Source organism: Rhinopithecus bieti, unplaced genomic scaffold (assembly GCF_001698545.2).
Source record: "Rhinopithecus bieti isolate Rb0 unplaced genomic scaffold, ASM169854v2 scaffold_19708, whole genome shotgun sequence".
Lineage (NCBI taxonomy): Eukaryota > Metazoa > Chordata > Mammalia > Primates > Cercopithecidae > Rhinopithecus > Rhinopithecus bieti.
Genome location: NW_016810765.1, coordinates 4,640,275 through 4,648,918, shown reverse-complemented (window position 1 = coordinate 4,648,918; position 8,644 = coordinate 4,640,275). Strand labels below are relative to the sequence as shown.

The following is an 8,644-nucleotide window of genomic DNA, read 5'->3' as shown; positions in this document are numbered from 1 at the left end:
AAGTGGGAAGTCAACTAGGAGGCCGGTGCAACAACCCAAAAGAGAGATGATGTCGATTTGGAGGTAATGAGAAGTGGTCAAATTCTAGATCCATTTGGAAAATGGAGTTCTCAGGTTTGCTGTAACGTATTTATCCATCTTTGAAAACTTCCATTAAGTCTTGCTTGCTCACTGAAGCAGTATTATGAGTCACGTGTGTGTGCACCCACACACACACGTGCAAAGTAAGGAAGAGGGCTCAGTCTTACGACTAGTGAAAATGTGACATAAAATAGAAAGAACACATCCCAGACTGTGAACTTTTCCTAAACTGAACTAATTCAGCAGAAGGAGGTGTTCAGAGCCAGACATAAAATAAAAATGTAAGTTCCTTGGGAATTATCACATTCATGGGAAGGATACTGGACTGACCAAAATACAGGCAATGAGAGTCAAGGAACTCTGAAGTGACAGAATGACCCCAGCTAAAACCTAGGTTAGATTACTTTTATTTCTGCCTTCCCCACTAGATTATGAGCTTCAAGAGGGCATAGTTGGGTTCGTGTTTCTATTGTTTATCATTGTGTTCCTAGTGGCTGGCACATAATAGATGCTCAATACACATTCCCTGGAGAAACAAAATGAATAATTCTCTCATCTAAGAGAGACTTGTGTTGCTCCATAGTTCCTGTCCATGCTACAGGTCCAGAGTTGGAAGAAGAACTAGAACTCAAAAACCTTGATGCTTGCTTAAGAAGTGCAGGCAGATCAGATCTAACTGCTATCTCAGCAGGCCGAATATGAAGTAAGCAGTCAGGTGACTATTTTTCAACCATCATCATCATTAACAGTAGCAATATCAAACATTTATTTTGTCCACATCATGTGAAAGGTATCTATGGGGAAGAGAAACACAATTATTAATAGAAGGGCAGAAAATCTGAATAGGTGATGGTGAGAACCCTAGACCACATTGCAGCAAGACCTTGGGGCAGTTCCCAGTTTTCCACTTACTAGCTGAGTGCACTTTAGCAAGTATTTTACTCCCAAGTTGAAACACTAAAGAGCAAAGAATAATAAAAATGGTATATATTAAAATACTATCTCATGAAAACTCTATGAATTAAGTAAGATCATGTTTACGAATATGCTTTAAAAACTTGAAAACACAGTACACATATATAATGGAGCTCACAGCATATTTGCTGAAGGTGCATAGAATAATAAAATGCATCTGATTATGGCAGGTGCTAGCATAAGGAATAAATGCTTTAGGAGAGGCATAAAAAAGTTGACTTTTTTTGTCCTGGGCAGCCTAATTGTACAGGTCCTTGCCATCGTGTTCCTGTGGTCTTTAGTATGTGATAGCTACAGGTTGGTGTTAGGCAGCACCAGAGAATTCGCTGTTCATTGTCAGCTCTCCATTTGCTCCCTTCTGGACTTAAGGCATATTATAGAATTACTGTAAGCCAACAAGTCTCCGTTTGCAAATGAGGGATAAAATTTGCCAGCTGTCTTCTACCCTCCCTGGGAGGAACTGGGGTTTAATAAGATAATGAACATTATTCTCTCCATATGCACTCTGCACCCTTGGCTCCTGTGGTCTTCAAAAGGCTTTCCATAGGCATAAGTGCAGATTCTCGAAAATCAAATTCAAACAGTCAGAAGGCAAGCCACATGCCAGTGACTATTCATCACAGATTAATATTAATTCTCATTAGTTAATGTTTTCTATTAGCAATTGTACAATTAATCAAGAACAATATGTCACAAGGCAGAGACAGCTGTGGGTGGATAATTGGGATGTAGGTGGCTTGCCTTCAGTGGCCACTGCGTCACCTCTACTTGTCTTGTCAAAGCTTCCTATTTCTTCTGTCTCTTCTTTCTCTGGCCATCAAATCTAATAACAATTCACATAAAGATATTGGGAAAGCACATCAGTAATTTCAGGGCACGGAGGAGAAGCTGCAGTTTTAAAGAGGATTGTAGGAAGAGGGTGATGCTTAAAATAAAGTCACCGCATTTTCTCACTTATAAGTGGGAGTTGATAATGAGAACACATGGACACAAGGAGGGGGACAACACATACTGGGGCCTGTTAGGGGGTGGTGTGGGGTGAGGGAGAGCATTAGGATAAACAGCTAATGCATGTTGAGCTTAATACCTGGGTGATGGGTTGACAGGTGCAGCAAACCACCATGGCTCACATTTACCCATGTAACAAACCTACACATCCTGCACATGTACACTAGAACTTCAAATAAAAATAAAAATTAAAAAAATATAAATAAAGCCAACCAGCCATTAATAATGATAATGAAAATACTAATAGAAACAATAGCAGCTCTCACTTATTGAGTGCCAAGCGTGTAAGGCACAGTGAAGAATGAAGACTATCAAAAATTGTCCATGATTTTGAAGCTTACATTTTCCTTGGGTTGATGAAGAATAAATCTACAAAACTGAAATAACAACACTCCAAGTAATAACACAAAATTCAAAAGGCAGGAGAAGGGAATTTCACAAGAGTGAATGAAGAGTCCCGAATCAGATTGGCTGGGTTTGAATGACACTTCTGCCACTTACTAGCCTTGTGATCTTAGCCAAGTTATTTAACCTCTGCAGGTTTTCTTCCCATTCTCAGAGCTAAATGTGAAGGGAAATGCTAATGCCCTCCCCAGAATGCAGAGCTAATGGTGTGCAAAGTTATAGGTGGAATTACTTAGCGGAAGTGCTGGAAGAATTTCTAAGGGAAAAGCCGCATAGCTGGTGCACATGCCTGATGATAGCAAAAATGGGATGTGCATTACTTAAAACCAGATATGCCCTTCCTCAGCCACCGAGCTTTTTCCTTCACATGTAGTTATACATTTGCAGCTTGTCAGGACTTGCCTGCTATCTTTTGAATATTCGGCCATCAACCTTTATGGTGGAATTAGTTCCACTTTAATTTCCTGGTAACACCTAAATTAAGGTAAGAGTTCTAAATACTTTATTAATAATGTACACTCTAATTAATAGAAATTACTTTTCCAGCATGTATTATTAAAGGATGTGTTCCAACATGTCTTTTTATGTTTTCCAATTTACTTGCTTAGAAAACTGGTGGCTATTTCCACCTCTAACCTGAACCTGCTCCTGATCGACTGTGTTCAGTATGTGGAGGTACACCCTTCACTTTACATTTGAGAAGAAATGTCTCATCAGTTCTCCACCTGGCTCTCTGTTAGAACAATTTTTTGTTCAAATAAGTCTCTTCATAAATTGACTTTAATCAGACACTTCAGCCCTAACATTTTACCCTCCAAATGACTAATTCTTTACACTTTTAGCTTATCATTCTACATTTCTAAGTATGAGGAAGAAAACTGGAATTTCTGTCTCAAATTTGAATTAAGAAAAACAATAGGATGCCTGCTGCTTTTTGTTTTTTCAAGCTTTAGAATTCAATATTTCTCATCTGGCTATTTTTGGTCTGGAATTAGCTCCGGTTCTAACCTAGCAGGAAGGTAAACTGAGGAAGAAGGGTGATAATTACCTTCCGGGAGACACCAGAGAGGCTGAAAGGCATGCATGGGATCTTCAGCCAGGCTGTTCAGTTCAAATCCTAATCTTGCACTTCCCCAATGAGGGACAGTGGCCAAGTACTTACCCTCTCTTTTTCTTTCTTTATCTGTCAATAGGGATGGCTGTTCACAGGGTTATCATGAGGATTTAACGAGTCAATTTGTGGGGAGAACTTAGATGAAAGCTCAGCACAAAGTACTGAACAAACTTCATTCACTCTTGCTTTCCGGGGCCCCTTTTCCCAACCCCACCCCCAACTCACAGGACCTATGTCCTGATGTTCACATTAAAGCCATGTAGGAGCTCCTGATAATTTTTTCCAAATAATTTTCCATTTAATGCATGCTAAATGCATTCACAGAGAGCCTGCCGGGCTACTCTCACCTGGTGGTCTAGGGCTTAGGTTTCTGCAGAGAGTTGGAGAAGAATTAAGCAAATAGGAGCCCTTCAGTGCTTTGTGTCCTATGAGGTTTAGCAATGAGAAACAACAATGAACCAGCTTCCGTTTCAGCAACAGGCATTCTAGCTTTCAAAAGTAACTAACCACATGCTACGCAAAGTCTGTTGTAGACCCTGCAGACCCTGCTTCAGTCCAGTAAGATGTGATTCCTTAATGCCTCTCTCCTTCCTGCCTGATGTCCAGACACTAGCAGATTTCAACTCTTGTAACTCAAGCCACTTTTGTCTAGTGAAGTGTGGGATGTTGTAAAGCAGATTAGATTAGATGTATATTGTTTTTTCCCCTCTAATCATTAGTAAAGAACTTTTTCTTTTTCTTTCTTCCAAAAAAAAAAAAATGTTTTGAATTCCAGGGCAAAAGCTTGACATAGTTCCCTAGCATCATGGGACCAAAGATGGATTTCTCTCCGGGGACCTGAGGAGGCCATCAGTGTAATTTATTTCTGTCTCAATGCTCAGTAATGGATGTGAACTTGTGTGTCTCAGGGCTCTCTTAACACTTGTGGCCCTGGATATGAAGAGTTAAACATTCCACTCCTCTGTAGAGAGATGTAGATACCTTGACATTCAGAGGCACAGTTCCCAACCTAATCCTTTCTAAATCAGATTAGTCCATCCCATCGCTGACAGTTCACTGACGAGTGCATTCCTCAAAGAGAATCTCATCTGAGATGCAGAGCACTTGCTGCAGTTTTATAGTATCAGAGTAGTAATTCATGCCCTGAGTAATAAAGAAACTCATTAAATGTAGAATCTCGGTTCTTGCTTTGTACTTAGACCTCCCAGCAGTTTAACTTATGCATAATGAGTCTAAATACTTTAAGGGATAATATAAAAATCATCTACTATTCTTTCATATCTAAAATTGTGCATTTGTTTCCCCTTCACTACATTGCTAACATAACTAGGAAACAATATATTACCCTAATTACATGTTATTTATTAGAAAGGAAGCAAATAAGTCATTTGAAGACAAATCCCTGTAGTTATTCATGGAACTGCTTTAGATGACAAAGATAGAGTAAAGCCAGCAGTCTTTCATTATATTTATTGCACACTCTTTGTGCTAATGAACAATAACGGGCTTCACTGAAATAATGGTCTCAGCTCCAAGTTGTATGGAATGCTATATGGGCCATATTTATCAAGGGCAAGTCAGGGCTTTGCTTATCCTTTGTTCTTTGCTTTCCATTGAAGGAAGAGGGTGGAAGACAAACAAAAGTAGCTTGGGAGATTTTAATAAACACAATGGAAACTAGTTAGCATATTAAAAATAGCCTTTGTGCCACCTCCAGCAGCAATGTGCTCTTGAAAGAAAATGATCACTTACTGTTGTATATAAATCCTGAGTAGCACCTTCATTCCTTACCTGAGGAAACATGAATGCATACACACAAATATGTCTACCTGAAAATGTGAAATTTTGAGTAAAAAGTTTCTGAGATTTCCCTAAGATATTTTCAATATTTATTACTGATCTCATAAATTGGTTCAAGAAGCTAATATAGGTCTTTGCTTTATAGTGCGAAACAAAACATGTTTTAGAAATTGCAAAATCTAAAAGATCACAGAGATTTTCTATTAATTTAATGCCAGAGGAGTTAGGTTAGGAGGTTATCACAGGAGAAAAACTTTTAAAAAAATGCACAAGCGAAATCAGTTTTTCTCTATATGTCACATTATTTTAATACAGCTCCTGCTGCATCTTCAGAAGAAGAAAATCTCCAGCATGAAGACAAAGAGGTGAACCATTTTGTATCCATGTGTTTTTAAGAAAGCTGTTCAAAGTTGTGGTGGCTGCAAGAGCAAAAACATTTTTATTTCCCTTCTCTTGCAATAATTGAGCCAATACGTTAACACTTAAAAGTGTTACCTCATGGATAGTACCAGAACTGTATTTGAGGATTAAGCCACAGATAACAAAAGAGTTCAGGAAAATCTAGGAGGGAACGAAGCCAAGAAAGTCAGCTGGGACTGTCTCTTCTTTTGAATTAGCAGTTACCCTTCAGTTGCTTTTTATTCAAACATTTGTCTAGTTCCTCTTCAGAGCCATTTAGTACACTCTCTCCTGCACAGGAATATACAGCAGGATTTCCCATCCCAGATCAGACTGCTGGTGCATGGAGCGGGTATGCTAACATTGGCAACCGTCCAATAATGAGGCATCAACAAGGCAAACCATCAACAAAGCATATTGCCAATTATGCGAGGCTGTGAACAGAGTTACGCGGGAGAATGGTGTGGGCAGGGTGGGGTGGGGAGACCAGGAGGGTGGGAATGAACTGTTAGAGTTAGGCATAAAATTCTGCTGAAGAACTTACCCATTTCTCCACTAAATCTCTTCTAAGCTTTTCACAAAGATCAAATAAAGTTAGCTTGTTAAATGTATATTTTGCAAAACCTGTCTCTGAGTTGAGGGCAATGATAGAAGCAAACCCAAGCTAGCTCTGTAAATCCTGTTAGAAGAGTAAATCCTGCTAAAACTTTTCCATGTCTGTCCTCTCTGGTGACGGGGTGACATGTTTTGGAGTCTTGTGAAGTGAGCTACATGTAACAAAGGGGACTGTGCCACCTAGTTTGCTTCAAAGTCCTGGTCACACCTGTTGTCCTGAAGGCATGATTAACAACAACACCCCTTTATCCTCAAAGTGTTCTAGTTTGGACAATAAATCCTGCAGTTACTCTAGCTATAACCCAGAATTCAGCTTCAGGCAATTGAATATACGAGGAAATATCCTAGTTATGTTTAAAACTCTTAGAAATACCCATCCCTACTCTGTAACTATTATGGGGGGGAGTTTTAAATAAATCATTCAAATTTGACCTATTCTGATGAACTGATTTATGGGGAATAATTCTGAGAATGCAACTTTCAAAGAGATTAGGAACCTACTGTCTTTTAGAGCAACCAGGCCAGAATTGGCAAAAAATACCTTGATGTTGGTTGGTTTCCCTTCGCTTTAATAGCATTTTAACTTTCGAGCTATGTCAAAGTTACACTTGAGATCACAGGTCCATGACAGAGCAAACTGTCGCAACTCCTGCTGAATCCTTTGCTTCTCTTAGAGGAACATCCAAAACGAGGTGGTCTCAGCAACCAGTGCAAAGCAAGGGACACACCAGGGCAAAACCGCTCAGATCTCTGGGCTTGCTCAGGAGCTTTGTTTGCATTAAGACTGGTTGGAGGGAAATGCACACTGGGCTTTTCTTCCTAACACCCATGTTCTCAGTGAATACTTTCTTCTTGAGCCACAATTAGATTGCCTGATTATTTCTGAGTTTCATTTCCTATTAGACCATTAAACCTAACTGGAATTTCAAAGCCATAGGATTATCACATAAGAGAGACCCCAATTTTGGTTTATGGGATATAACTTTTGGCAGATTTTAATTGGGATCAGTTTATCAGTCTAATTTAGGCCAGAAGTCTCATGATTAAATGCTTAATAAAATTAAGCAGATCCAAAGAAGTATATAGTACAACATTTACTTATAGCTTAGGTCTATTTTTAGAAAACACGACTACTGAAGCAGAGGGACTGAGCATTAGCATAGAATCTCTGTTTTAGAATGACAACAGGATGTCGCAGGGACCATGGGAAAATGGAGACTATGTCACCCATCAAAAAGGGAGCAATCACATTCAGCTTCAGCCATCTGTTAACTTATGGAAATGGGATTCCTTGTCATGGAACTTTTATGTTTTTTTCAACAGAAGTAAAAATCTGTATTATTATATAAAACTACCTGCATACCATTGGGACTGGAGCTGTGTTCTCCAATCCCCAGGATCTTTTGGGGACCACCATTCTTCCTTATCCCCTTACCATCACTACCCTCCTAGCATATTCCTTTGAAACACAACTCAGAAGACTCTTTTATCCATTCTTCAGTCACTGCCTTTGTTTACCGAAGAAAGACATTAGCCCATGGCCTACTGTCTGTCACACCATTCTGAGATACCAAATAGTAATATAGATGGTCCATTCAACACTCTGGCCCCTCAGTCCCTTGGCCACCATACATTCCATGACATTTCTTCCACTCCACCTTAGTTACTCACTTCTGGGGTCATTCCCTATACCTCGTCAATGCCACTGCCTTCAGTTTCAAACATCGCACTCTCTGGCTACCACTTCCTAATTTCTAGTTTATTCTCACTAATAATCAGACTCCAAGTTTATCAGGGTTATCAAATCCACTGATGGTTCTTGCCAATCTTAGATATAATGATCCATTATCGTAATCCATTGCACACACCCTCATCTCCCTGACCCACCCACACCATCACGCTCCCTGGGTCTTAAAAAAACAAACTCTGAAAAATCAAATTTTATATATCTTCTGCACCTGAACCAAGTAGCTGAATGTGGCTGAAGAAAACACACAATCATGTGGAATAAACAGTCTCTCTTGAAATTCATGACTTGTGTTGTCCTTTCCTCTGGCATCCACCCTCTCTCTCCCCCAGAAAATAAATTTGTATCATTTTCTTTCTCTTGAAACCTCTAACACTTCCATCTCCTCTTTCAGACTCAGGTGATGATCTTGATTTTTATTTTACTAGGTAAATATAATCAATAAGAAAGAGCCTCATATTCTTCACCAGAGATCTATTAACTCCCTTGCATTTGTACTT

The 8,644-nt window shown here is 39.4% G+C and overlaps 1 long non-coding RNA gene across 1 annotated transcript; it reads right to left on the bottom strand.

Moving 5' to 3' along the window:
• Positions 1-1,800: 1,800 nt before the first annotated feature.
• On the bottom strand, positions 1,801-6,467 carry LOC108542635 (uncharacterized). The gene is made up of 3 exons (XR_001889319.1): positions 6,327-6,467; positions 4,565-4,726; positions 1,801-1,879 (listed from the first exon to the last, which is right to left on the bottom strand). It is a non-coding gene; the product is annotated as an uncharacterized LOC108542635 (long non-coding RNA).
• Between the last annotated feature and the right edge of the window lie 2,177 nt (positions 6,468-8,644).